This window comes from Neoarius graeffei, chromosome 13, assembly GCF_027579695.1.
Source record: "Neoarius graeffei isolate fNeoGra1 chromosome 13, fNeoGra1.pri, whole genome shotgun sequence".
Lineage (NCBI taxonomy): Eukaryota > Metazoa > Chordata > Actinopteri > Siluriformes > Ariidae > Neoarius > Neoarius graeffei.
In genome coordinates this window covers 20,901,815-20,916,228 of record NC_083581.1, presented here as the reverse complement: position 1 = coordinate 20,916,228, position 14,414 = coordinate 20,901,815, and the positions used below count along the sequence as shown (strand labels likewise).

Below are 14,414 nucleotides of genomic sequence, written 5' to 3'. Positions count from 1 at the left end.
ATTATGACAGTAGGTTGGCATTATTTTCTTTGAAAATACATTTCTTAGGTCACAATATTTTATTGCATCCTTGTCTTTGAATTACTGTACTTAATCTTGGACTGAATGCCATGGTAGGATCACAATATGAGCTATCTAGCCAGCCAATTAACTGAACAGGTTGCCAAACACCCCAGATCATTATTTTGCCGATTGGTGCTTTATATAAATATACTATCACAAAATTAACCAGGTCTCATTTGATTCAATTCAATTCGATTTTATTTATTAAGCACTTTTAACAGTGGACATTGTCACAAAGCAGCGTTACAGGAATCTGGATACAAATGATAAATTTATCCCTAATGAGCAAGCCAGAAGCAATGGTAGCAAGGAAAACCTGTATATTCTTATGTCATAATGAATTGAGTCTTGTTCTCATTCAGTTCACTAACAAGTCCATAGAGTTAGAACTTTGCTATGGTTAATATTAGGTTAGGTGTAGGATTTGCTTTGGGTTAAATGTTGGCTATAGCTTGTCTTCAAACCTTTTATGTCCCCTCCTCAATCAGTGAGTAAAGCAAAAAAATTACAATCTGCATCTGTTCCATTTTGTTCATTTATGTTTTCCTGTCTTTTATTCTTTTGCAAGATCTCAGACAGACATCAAGGTGGAGGGGGCCGACTCAAGCCACCTTACCCTCAGCCAGAAATTCTAATTCCCAATCATCCATAGACATTGTCTTATCTTCAGTTGTTTACTGTACCACATGCCTTGGAATGATCTGTTTGTGATGATGTTGTATTTCTTTTAGAATTTATTGTTCTCAGGTTTTCTGTTTTCAGAAGCAAAAATCTAGTTATAGCCATTTGATTATGATTTTATAGACTATAAGTCATTGTAGTGTCCTGCTGCTATGACAGCCAATCTGCATGGTCTCTCACCATGGTCTCTCTCTCTCACACAGATTGTCCACTGTGAACACTAACATGGACCCAGGCAGTCTGGTAGTTTAAGGTGTTTTTTTATTCACTTTCAGGAGGGGATGGTGAAAGGGGAGCAGTGAGAGACCATGCAGATTGGCTGTAGGATGAGTAATGCAGGTGGTTTCACATGGGCATGGCACAAGTAGGCAGTAGGTTTTGGTATGAATGAAGATGTCATCCAGATAGGCAGTGACGAACTGACAGTGGGGGTGGAGAATGACATGCATGAGCCTTTGGAGATCTGGAGACTCTGGCTTCAGGACTGTGAGGACGGGGCTGGACCAAGGGCTGGGCCAAGGTTGATGACAATAACACTGTCACGTAGCATTTTGGCCACCTCCTCTTCCAAAGTCTGGCAGTCTCAGTGTTTAAAGGAGATACGCAGAACCTTTATTTTAAAATACATTTCTGAGTGGATAGTATTTCCATCCTTGACTCTTGTATGCTGCATAAATGAGAATAAAAAAAATTCATTAAGGCCACCCTAAATGAATCTCTGGCCACCCCTCCGGCCACCCCCAACACCGCTTTGTTGGCAACTTTTTTGCGGAACTATGTATGCAGTTATTCCCATACAGATGCAATTCAAAAGTGCACTCTCAAACCGGTAGTTCTCCACTCAAACAGTAGATGGCGGTAATACACTAAACTTGAATATCAACCACTACCAAAACAATTACAGAAGAAGGGGGCGGCAGCTGGGTGGCCCGTTGCTGGGATACGTCAGAGTGTCCGCCATATTGGATGTGGCAAATCTTCCCCGTAAACCAATGCAAGTAAATGGACTGAACATCATAAAGCCCCTTTCTACAATAATATTTAACTCGATGCCTTTTATTCACCCATTAAGACACACACGTATATATTTGGGAAACAAACAGGCATCAAAACAACACATAACTTTTAATGTGATGGTTATAAATAGTGTGCGAAATACCCTGTACACTGCAAATTAGCGACAGATACGCGATAGATAGCTCAGGTAAGCTAATCAGTCAGCATACCGTAGCAAGCTACCAAAACCTGAGGCCACAATAACCAACCTACAAGACTGAATATGATAAATGATGGAAATAGTGGAAAAACTGGAAATATCTCATCTCATTATCTCCAGCCGCTTTATCCCTCTACAGGGTCGCAGGCAAGCTGCAGCCCATCCCAGCTGACCACGGGCGAAAGGCGGGGTACACCCTGGACAAGTCGCCAGGTCATCACAGGGCTGACACATAGACACAGACAACCATTCACACTCACATTCACACCTACGGTCAATTTAGAGTCACCAGTTAACCTAACCTGCATGTCTTTGGACTGTGGGGGAAACCGGAGCACCCGGAGGAAACCCACGCGGACACGGGGAGAACATGCAAACTCCACACAGAAAGGCCCTCGCCGGCCCCGGGGCTCGAACCCAGGACCTTCTTGCTGTGAGGCGACAGCGCTAACCACTACACCACCGTGCCGCCAAACTGGAAATAGTGAATGAAAATAAAAATTTACTGTTTTATTTATTGAGTCACCACACAGACCTACTCTCGTTGAATAAAGTGAGCTGAATGAGCGCCAAACTGAGTTCGGCCAGGTTCTAACGTCATACCAAAACAAAATACATCACTGATTCCTTCACATTCAGAAAGGTTAAAAACATTCATCATACGTTCAAAAACGTTCATCATAGTGTGGCACTGTATTATCTAATTCTCACTGCTTATAACTATACACCTACCCGGTGGAGATGAGCTGGGAAACTGAAGACTGAAGGAACAGCTCCCTCTCTGATCCTGACTGTCTGACCTGTTCTGCCAAAATCCTCCGTTCTGAAGTGTTCACTGCAGAGCATGGATGACAGAGTAGCAAAAAACCCTTCCCGTCGCACAGCTGTCTCCCACTGCTTTTTCATGTCTTTATTTTTGGGAAACCTACATAGTATGTGAAAAGTTAGCTAAGCAACTAACAACAATCAGCATAGTTACGAAGGAAATACTTTGTTGTTTGGAGACAGGTTTCACCGAGCGGTTATTATGCGCGAGACTTCATATTAGCCACAAAGTCAGAAAAATCTGTTCATAAAATTACGTTATAATGACCAAATACAATGAAAAGTATTTTTCCAGTCTCACCTGTGAAAGGTAATCCCATGTGAGCTCGTTTGGACGGTAAACCTGTTGGTACAGTAAACGCAGCACATGAATGAGGCATCTTTATTCTCGGCTACTGTCTAGACGCTATAACAGAGACGGTTGAAGAATTGCCACTTTGCCACATCCAATATGGCGGCGAGGATGACGTATGATTCTACGCAGAAGGCGGCGTCTATGTTTATATGTCTATTAGGGCTGTAACGATACACCCAACTCACCATTCGATTCGTATCACGATTTTTGACCCACGATTCGATACACCCACGATTTTTTTTAATATGTTTTTTTAAAGTAGTAAATTTGACTTATTAACATTTACTTACTTACATTAACTTAATAATTTAATAACAAATAATTCAGACCACTGCAGAGAATGAGTAATATGTATGCAAAAATGAACAAATGTATATCCAAAGATTGTTTTATTTCTCAAAATAATACTGTTGAAAGACATTCAACAAACTTTCATTCTGTATAACAAAATGCTACTCCATTGAATAAATGAAATATCTCCCTTTCATTCTGGGGAAGCAGAATTGCACGAGTGCTGCAAAAGTAAACAAATAACCAAATAAATAACATTTCTCTTTTCTGTCACAAATGTGACCCCATTGAGTTAAAGTAAATGAAATATCTCCCTTCTATTCTGAGGTAGCATACTTGCACTAGTGCTAAACCAATAGTTAAGATATCAAAATAACATCTGTTCTGTATAACAGATCAGATAACATCCTGCACCAGCTTGTGCGATGGCAACTGCAGCATTTTTTGTTTGTCACTTAACACAGCAGCGGCTGAAGTGCTTTTGTGAAAAAACGTGACAATTTTCCTGACTCTGCAAAGGAGTCTGGAGACCTGGTTCACGGCCATTCCTTTCTGTGCAGCTAGATTTACTGTGTGGGCAAAGCATCTGACATGCGGAGAAAATCCGGCCACCTCAACAGCATTTGCGATATTCCTCACGTTGTCAGTGGTCACTGGCACCGGGAGGTCTGAGCTGATCTTCCATTCTGACATCTGCGTCAGGATTTCTGTCAGACGGCCACTTGTATGGCTCTCGTACACCGGCCGTGTTTGAAGGACTGGGTTTGCGATTTGCCACTGGCCAGTGATGTAGTCTTTTTGTCACATGACTGAAACTTTTTGTCACATGACTGAAAGCTCATCGCGTGATTCGCAGAAGATTGTCGCAGGTCGGCGAAAAAACAACTTAAAAAATAAAAGTAATTTAAGTAAGTTTAAAATGTAATTTAAATAAAAAGTAAAGTATTCATAAATTGAAGTTTGGAAGCACTAACACCTCTGTTTTTGGGCTGAGGAGAAGTTTGAAAAGGTGTACCGCGATTCTGCCTTCTTGTATCTCAACACGGATCGTGGCTCTACATATCGCGATTTCGATTTTGATACTCATATTGTTACAGCCCTAATGTCTATGGTTAGCACTGTCACTTTACAGCAAGAGGGTCCTTGGTTGGAGCCCAGCAGCTGGCAAGGACCTTTCTGTGTGGAGTTTGCATGTTCTCCCCGTGTCCGCATGGGTTTCCTCCAGGTGCTCTGGTTTCCCCCACAGTCCAAAGACATGCAGGTTAGGCTAATTGGTGGTTCTAAATTGACCGTAGGTGTGAATGTGAGTGTGAATGGTTGTTTGTCTCCGTGTCAGCCCTGCGATGACCTGGCGACTTGTCCAGGGTGTACCCCGCCTCTCACCCATAGTCAGCTGGGATAGGCTCCAGCTTGCCTGCGACCCTGTAGAACAGGATAAGCGACTACAGATGATGGACGGACGGAACAAGTAACTGTCTATTGTTCTCCGGGTCAAGATTGCTGCTACTAACTGACGACAGCGAAGTTAACATAATCATCGCAGGCAAGTTTATAACAAACAGAATTAAGTGTATTCACTATATTTGAAATGTTTCTTGTCCTAATCTATGTAAGTTATATGTTATGTAACCAGATACTATCTAGTAAAATTTGCTAAGTTAACTTAGGCTGTTAATTTACCAGTATGTAAGTCACAAGCTATAAACACTTTTACCGTGTCAGTGTCATTTAAAATAAAATATTGAGTTTGAATAAGTATGAATCATGCTTATATGTAACATAATGCAAACAGATAACTTTGAAATACTTTCCCATAATTTTAAGTTTGTTAAATTTTGATTTTGCACCTGTCAGGCAAAATGAAGAGAAAAATTACTTCCTACTTCATCAGTCAGTGTAGTAAGCCCAGTAATGAGAGGAGGGAAAGTGGTGTGGAGAGGGAGATGCAGGATGACCATGAGACAGAGTCAGACAGTGAAGGAGAGTGCTCACCAGTTGCTCTTCATGGAAGTGAACTTACAGGTATTGTACCTGAGGTACAGTGCACCACCTGCCTTATGCATTTAGCTTAAGTACCTCTATAGGATAGGATTCTGCCTTCAACAGCCAATGTGGAATGTACTTTTGAAAGCCAAATCAGTTTTTTAAAAAAAAGTTAATCAACTTAAAATCTGGCATGCTGACAGTTTTAACCTTAAATCCGGCACACTGACAACTTTAACTTTTTTCTGTCTTTAACCACAGATGATCCGACTTGCCAATTCAGATAATGAGTGATGGTGGAGTACATCTCCCAGAGTGCACTCTGCAAAGTGGATGTCAAGGTAGGTTACAGTATGCCAGTCACAATCCACAAATTACTGCAGTGCTACTGACTGTGTCTGTTTGCATTAAATGATAACATTTCAAGAACTTAATTTCAAAAAATGTGGTTTAGATGTGACATCCAGACATATTGGTGTTATCATTTTAACTTGTGTATCTGAATTAACAGATGAAAGACTTCATCTTTTTCATTATTTTCATTATTGTGTGAGCTTTAGCTTTAGCACCAATTAAAAAGGCACAATTTTCACAACTGTTTAAGGTTTTGTTGTTGTTTTTTTTAATCAGCTTAGTAATACATTAAAAATACATCAAGGGCACAACAATGCAGTTGGGCTTTCAGTGAAATGCCCAAACCAGAGTGGGCTACCAGGTATATGATTCTGTAAAACTCAATTTGGCTTAAGCAATACAAGAATACAAGTTTGTTTGACATGACTATGTTCTGTAATATTGTGATTTGTAAATATAATTTGTAAATCAGTTTGCTTTGAGGCGGCACGGTGGTGTAGTGGTTAGCGCTGTCGCCTCACAGCAAGAAGGTCCTGGGTTCGAGCCCTGGGGCCGGCGAGGGCCTTTCTGTGCGGAGTTTGCATGTTCTCCCCGTGTCCGCGTGGGTTTCCTCCGGGTGCTCCGGTTTCCCCCACAGTCCAAAGACATGCAGGTTAGGTTAACTGGTGACTCTAAATTGACCGTAGGTGTGAATGTGAGTGTGAATGGTTGTCTGTGTCTATGTGTCAGCCCTGTGATGACCTGGCGACTTGTCCAGGGTGTACCCCGCCTTTCGCCCGTAGTCAGCTGGGATAGGCTCCAGCTTGCCTGCGACCCTGTAGAAGGATAAAGCGGCTAGAGATAATGAGATGAGAAAAAAAAAATCCATTGTGTAAATGTGAACAGTATTTTGCAGATTCAATAGTGTGTGTTTAATTTTTTTTTCATTATTGTGTGAGCTTTAGCATGAATTAAAAAGGCACAATTTTCACAACTGTTTAAGGTTTTGTTGTTGTTTTTTTAATCGGCTTAGTAATACATTAAAAATCTTATTATGCAGGTTTTTATGATGTAATTCTGCATGGCAGTCACTGCCTTTCCAAATTAATGAGTGAGTGATCAAGAAACACCACTAGACCTACAGCGACTTGCCACACAGAAAAATAACAAGAAGAAGATATCAGTATTTTTAAGTTCGTTTCTTAGACAAGGATTTTAAGATCGTTACCTTGTTAACAGTTTCAGCGTGAATCTTCCGCCTTCCTCAGAACTGTCACCAGATGTTAGGTGGTGACGTGCCTTATCAGCTGATTTTACGTTATGGAGGCGTGAACGTCCCGCCCAATTTGACAGGTAGTTCACGCCTCCTGCTGTCAGGTCGCTCCCCCAGGACGGTGCTCTAGGTGTGCAACAGCGCATACGCTCCCTCATCCCGGTTTATCGTCCTTTGTGCCCGCTTGCGTATCTCCACTGCCTCTAAAATCCAACGCTGGTATCTATTTTCTTCAGCGCGAAAGAAACAAAATAAATGCAAGGACAAGCAAACAAACGAAAAATGGATTTGTAACCTGTCTAAACACACACTAACAACAGCAGAACACACTATACTCTCATGGGGCCTTAACTATGCCATTACACCAAATAGAATCCCACATGAAGAATTCATATTGGCTACGGAACTAGCATGCAACATGATACAGGACCAAGGACAGAAGGCCACATTAAGGAACGAAGTAGCAGGTATTCTCACCTCAGCTAAATTGCCATCCAGAAACACAACTAAACAGGAAATGGAAGCCATCAGAACACTCGCAAAGAACAACAAAATAACAATATTACCGGCTGACAAAGGGAGGACCACGGTTATCCTGGACACTACTCAATACGAAAAACAAATGAATGAAATGCTCACGGACCCAAACACATATGAAGTACTCAAAAAAGACCTGACGGAGGAAAAGAAAAAAAGACTGAAGCTATTACTTAAACCGTTACTAGATGACAACAAAATCGATAAACAAATATACAATCACCTCATCCCTACAGCAAACATCACCCCCCGGATATACGGCACACCGAAAATTCATAAACCACTAAGACCCATTGTAGACAGCATAGGATCAGTTACATACAACCTTTCCAAGACACTTGCAGACATAATCAAACCACTCCTCGGACTTACGGAATACCATTGCAAAAATTCAAAGCAACTGGCGAAAGAATTAAAGGAAATCAAGATAAAAAAGGATGAAATATTCGTATCACATGACGTCATATCCCTCTTTACAAAAACACCGGTCACAAACACACTCAACATAGTAGAAAACCGGTTAAAAGCAGACAGAACCCTGAAAAAACGCACAAAACTTACAGCGCAGGATATAACAAAACTGTTGCATTTCATTTCGACTTCCACATATTTCCAATTCAGAGGCACAATTTACAGACAAAAAGAAGGATTTGCAATGGGGGACCCGCTATCTGCCACTCTATGCAACTTTTTCATGGAGGATCTGGAAACCTGAGCCATAGAAACAGCACCGGACGACTGCAAACCCATTTTCTGGAAACGATACGTTGATGACATCCTCGAAATAACCAAAATAGGCCACACACAACAACTCACGGATCACCTAAACTCCATAGACAAGACAGGCAATATCAAATTCACACATGAAGAGGAAATGGACAAGACAATAGCCTTTTTGGACCTAAAAATACACCACACAGAAGAAGGGAACATTAGAATTACAACATACAGAAAACCGACACACACCGACCAATATCTTCTCTGGACATCTGAGCATCCCATCGCTCACAAAATGTCAGTAATCAGAACACTATACAACCGAACACAGAATATCACGGAGGAGAAAGACAGACAGGAGGAGGACCAACACATCCAACAGGCATTAAAAAACTGCCAATATCCATCGTGGGCAATCCAAAAATGGAAACTACAGACACAAACAAAGGAAAAAAACAAACAAACAAGGAAAAACACCGAAAAAACAAACCAGGGCTTTGTCACACTACCATACATAAAAGGAGTCACAGAACGCATTCAACGATCCATGAGGAAATACCATATCAACACCCCGGTCAAACCATACAAGAACCTCCGACAGTTGCTAGTTCACCCCAAAGACAAAATACAACCGGACAACAAATGCAATGTCATCTATGAAATCTCTTGCCGTTCATGTAACAAAGTCTATATTGGTGAAACGGACAGATGCTTCCATACACGAAGGAAAGAACACCAAATAGAATGTGAGAAAGAAACAACAAAAAGACACACAAGATCCGAAAAAGAAAAAGCACACCAAGAAAACCTAAAGTCAGCCATTTCAGACCACTGCAAACGACAAAATCACATTTTTGGGAAGAGGCCAGAGTCATTCGCGCTGAAGAAAATAGATACCAGCGTTGGATTTTAGAGGCAGTGGAGATACGCAAGCGGGCACAAAGGACGATAAACCGGGATGAGGGAGCGTATGCGCTGTCGCACACCTGGAGCACCGTCCTGGGGGAGCGACCTGACAGCAGGAGGCGTGAACTACCTGTCAAATTGGGCGGGACGTTCACGCCTCCGTAACGTAAAATCAGCTGATAAGGCACGTCACCACCTAACATCTGGTGACAGTTCTGAGGAAGGCGGAAGATTCATGCTGAAACTGTTAACAAGGTAACGATCTTAAAATCCTTGTTTAAGAAACGAACTTAAAAATACTTAAATAGTCAGACATAATGAATTTCCACTACATACATAGAAGATATCAGTTTATGTGCCACCCCTGTGTGAACAATGGTCTCAGTCTGGCCACCTCTAGAAAAATTGTCTGGCTCCGCCACTGATATAAAGACTCTGAAAACACATGCTCACTGTGAAGTATTGCGCTACATTACATACATGTTACTGAGCCTTATCTTCTGTTTTCCTGAGTCCTGTTTTTTTTGTTTGTTTTTTGCGCACTCATCTGTGCCATCTCATGACCTTTTCCTTGTGTACCATTTTTTATCTCTGTTCGCCAATTTGGATTGTTTGCTTGTTGTCACCTTTATAAATAACCATCTTCTGCACATGCATCCGTCTCCAACCCTTCCCTGACACTTATGGTGTCCCTTTACACAGAGCTGATTTTAAGGTGAATTGAACCTGTTTGAAATTTTAAAGTGCATATCACGGGTAAATTCAGGAGCAAGATCAATGTAATTCTATTTTATATTAAACTTTGGTCAAATATCTGTCACATTTTGCACAATTTTTTTACCTTGCGCAAGACCAGAACAATTCAGTTGAAATCAAGCCATTTGAGGCAAATTGGTCCGCCTCTGAAAAAACTTGGCTTTTGGATTTCCCGGCAAACGTTGATTTTCATGACGTCACGTGCGGGACACCTCCTTCTGAATCCTACATTTACTGCTGGTTTGTTTATGAGAAAACTACCTTGTGGTTTTCTGCAAATTTCTTCAATGTTAACACGTAATTATTAAAATGGTTAACAAATGTATAGTAGGAGGGTGTAGCAACACCAATCTTGATGAGATTAGTACTTGTCATTTTCCAAAAGACCGGACAATGAGAGAGAAATGGGAGCGCTTGGTCTACACACACTGTGCGCTGAAACCGTACAAGCTCTCCCAGCCTGCTGGCGCTTCCGCAGGTAACGTCACGAATCTGGCTCCAGACTCCCTTGGGATTTTTCCAGACGTCTCATTCATCTCATTATCTCTAGCCGCTTTATCCTGTTACAGGGTCGCAGGCAAGCTGGAGCCTATCCCAGCTGACTACGGGCGAAAGGCGGGGTACACCCTGGACAAGTCACCAGGTCATCACAGGGCTGACACATAGACACAGACAACCATTCACACTCACACCTACAGTCAATTTAGAGTCACCAGTTAACCTAACCTGCATGTCTTTGGACTGTGGGGGAAACCGGAGCACCCGGAGGAAACCCACGTGGACACGGGGAGAACATGCAAACTCCGCACAGAAAGGCCCTCGCTGGCCACAGGGCTCGAACCCAGACCTTCTTGCTGTGAGGCAACAGCGCTAACCACTACACCACCATGCCGCCCTTTTCCCAGACGTGTTTTGTTATTTTATTTTTTTCTGCTGTAGACAGATGGTCTTGTGCAAAATTACCCTTCTGGATGAATGTGTAAAGGGACATACTTTCATATAAAAAAAACCCGAAATTGGTCCAGGATATGCACTTTACCTTAAAGTCCCTACAGTAACCACTGAACTGGTGAGAAAAGGCCATTGCAAGATTAATTTCTAGTCACTCTGTGATAAACTTCCCTGTGTATTTATGAATCTTGCCGTTGCTTTTTTGTCCACTGAAACGCGTGCGACATTATATTGCATCTAAAAACATTATTTCAATATCAAATGAATGGACACGCCGTCCTGTTATCTCTCTCAACTAACTCATAATTTTTTCTGTATTTATAGGCTCTGAAAGAGATTATCTCACAACATGAGCGAAATGTAAGAATATCATAGGTTTTGGAATTTTGCAAAAAAGCTTTTATGGTTGCAGAGATATAATGATTTTAATAAAATTAAATAACAGTAATTGCATGCTGACCCCCCCCCAACACACACACACACACACACACACACACACACACACACACACACACCTACGGTACTTAAAGTTGTAGCACAAAATAGAAAGGGTCTCCGTGGTCCTGATTGGTACTTTTAGAACCAGAAAAGGTTGTAGTTTTATGAGCAACTTCGTTTTGGAGGTGAACCATGACAAATTCCTGGCTTCTGCATGCTTGCTTTGCACAATGCATATGGCACAAAACTGAGAGTACAAGTGCCTAATTACTGCCATTATTTAGCCTTGTGCCTACCAAGTGAGGTTAAAAAGATGACAATTACAAAGAGACACTGCTTTATCATAACTGTGAAAGTTAAGCAAATTAGTTAAAAAAATTTTAAAAATAAAAAAAAGCAAACTATAATTTGTATTAACTTCCTGGGTTCCAGAAAACCGCTGGAACAGTTGTTGCTCTTCTTCACAAGCGATTTGGCTTGCATATACGTCCACCTCTTTCTCTGTGGCTACAGGTTCTAAATCGTCCTCAGACAACCAACCAAAGATTGAGGACGAATTTGAAGAGCTTTCGTGTCTTTTTCAAAAGAATCAGTCTCAAGAACGCATGCCACTGCAGAGAATAGTATAGAGTCTGTGTGGACACAAAAGAAGGCAGTGGAGCACATGACGTCACACATGCAGCACCGCTGACCTGTAAATCGCTGCGATCTAATAATGGCGGACAAGCTTTTAGTGACTTCTGGAACAGAATTCAGATTTTATATATACAGTGGTGCTTGAAAGTTTGTGAACCCTTTAGAATTTTCTATATTTCTGCATAAATATGACCTAAAACATCATCAGATTTTCACACAAGTCCTAAAAGTAGATAAAGAAAACCCAGTTAAACAAATGAAACAAAAATATTATACTTGGTCATTTATTTATTGAGGAAAATGATCCAATATTACATATCTGTGAGTGGCAAAAGTATGTGAACCTCCAGGATTAGCAGTTAATTTGAAGGTGAAATTAGAGTCAGGTGTTTTCAATCAGTTGGGATGATAATCAGGTGTGAGTGGGCTCCCTGTTTTATTTAAAGAACAGGGATTGATCAAAGTCTGATCTTCACAACACATGTTTGTGGAAGTGTATCATGGCACGAAGAAAGAAGATTTCTGAGTTGGGATGATAATCAGGTGTGAGTGGGCTCCCTGTTTTATTTAAAGAACAGGGATTGATCAAAGTCTGATCTTCACAACACATGTTTGTGGAAGTGTATCATGGCACGAAGAAAGAAGATTTCTGAGGACCTCAGGAAAAGCGTTGTTGATGCTCATCAGGCTGGAAAAGGTTACAAAACCATCTCTAAAGAGTTTGGACTCCACCAATCCACAGTCAGACAGACTGTGTACAAATGGAGGAAATTTAAGACCATTGTTACCCTCCCCAGGAGTGGTCAACCAACAACGATCACTCCAAGAGTAAGGCATGTAATAGTCGGCGAGGTCACAAAGGACCCCAGGGTAACTTCTAAGCAACTGAAGGCCTTTCTCACATTGGCTAATGTTAATGTTCATGAGTCCACCATCAGGAGAACACTGAACAACAATGGTCTGCATGGCAGGGTTGCAAGGAGAAAGCCACTGCTCTCCAAAAAGAACATTGCTGCTCATCTGCAGTTTGCTAAAGATCATGTGGACAAGCCAGAAGGCTATTGGAAAACTGCTCTGTGGATGGATGAGACCAAAATAGAATTTTGGTTTAAATGAGAAGTGTTTTGTTTGGAGAAAGGAAACCACTGCATTCCAGCATAAGAACCTTATCCCATCTGTGAAACATGGTGGCGGTAGTATCATGGTTTGGGCCTGTTTTGCTGCGTCTGGGCCAGGACGGCTTGCCATCATTGATGGAACAATGAATTCTGAATTATACCAGTGAGTTCTAAAGGAAAATGTCAGGACATCTGTCCATGAACTGAATCTCAAGAGAAGGTGGTTCATACAGCAAGACAATGACCCTAAGGACACAAGTCGTTCTACAAAAGAATGGTTAAAGAAGAATAAAGTTAATGTTTTGGAATGGCCAAGTCAAAGTCCTGACCTTAATCCAATCAAAATGTTGTGGAAGGACCTGAAGCGAGCAGTTTATGTGAGGAAACCCACCAACATCCCAGAGTTGAAGCTGTTTTGCACAGAGGAATGGGCTAAAATTCCTCCAAGCTGGTGTGCAGGACTGATCAACAGTTACCGGAAACATTTAGTTGCAGTTATTGCTGCACAAGGGGGTCACACCAGATACTGAAAGCAAATGTTCACATACTTTTGCCACTCATTGAAATGTAATATTGGATCATTTTCCTCACTAAATAAATGACCAAGTATAATATTTTTATCTCATTTGTTTAACTGGGTTCTCTTTATCTACTTTTAGGACTTGTGTGAAAATCTGATGATATTTTAGGTCATATTTATGCAGAAATATAGAAAATTCTAAAGGGTTCACAAACTTTCAAGCACCACTGTGTGTATATATATATATATATATATATATATATATATATATATATATATATATATATATATATATATATATATCAGTACCAGTCAAAAGTTTGAAAACACCCTCTTATTCAGTGGTTTTTCATTATTTTAAAATTTTCTGAATTGTAGATTAATACTAAAGTCATCGACATTATGAAGAAATATATATGGAATTATTTGGTAAACAAAAAAGTGTTAATCAAACCAGAATATGTTTTATATTTTAGATTCTTCAAAGTAGGCACCTTTTGCTTAGATGACAGCTTTGCACATCTTGGCATTTTCTCAGTCAGCTTTACGAGGTAGTCACCTGGAATGGCTTTCAGTTTACACCTGTGCTTTGCCAAGAGTTAATTTCTTGAATTTCTTGACCTCTTAATGTGTTTGAGACCATCAGTTGTGTTGTGAAGAGGTAGAGTTGGTATACAGTGAATGGCCCTATTTGAGGACTGTTCTAATCCATATTATGCCAAGAACTACTCAACTAAGTAAAGAAAAACGACAGTCCATCATTACTTTAAGAAATGAAGGTCAGTCAGTCCGAAAAATTTCAAGAACTTTGAAAG

At 40.8% G+C, this 14,414-nt stretch overlaps 1 long non-coding RNA gene across 1 annotated transcript; it reads right to left on the bottom strand.

Annotated features, from left to right (window-relative positions):
- Nucleotides 1-291: 291 nt before the first annotated feature.
- On the bottom strand, nucleotides 292-7,016 carry LOC132896015 (uncharacterized). The gene is made up of 4 exons (XR_009655904.1): nucleotides 6,976-7,016; nucleotides 3,087-3,128; nucleotides 2,693-2,885; nucleotides 292-1,411 (listed from the first exon to the last, which is right to left on the bottom strand). It is a non-coding gene; the product is annotated as an uncharacterized LOC132896015 (long non-coding RNA).
- Nucleotides 7,017-14,414: the final 7,398 nt, after the last annotated feature.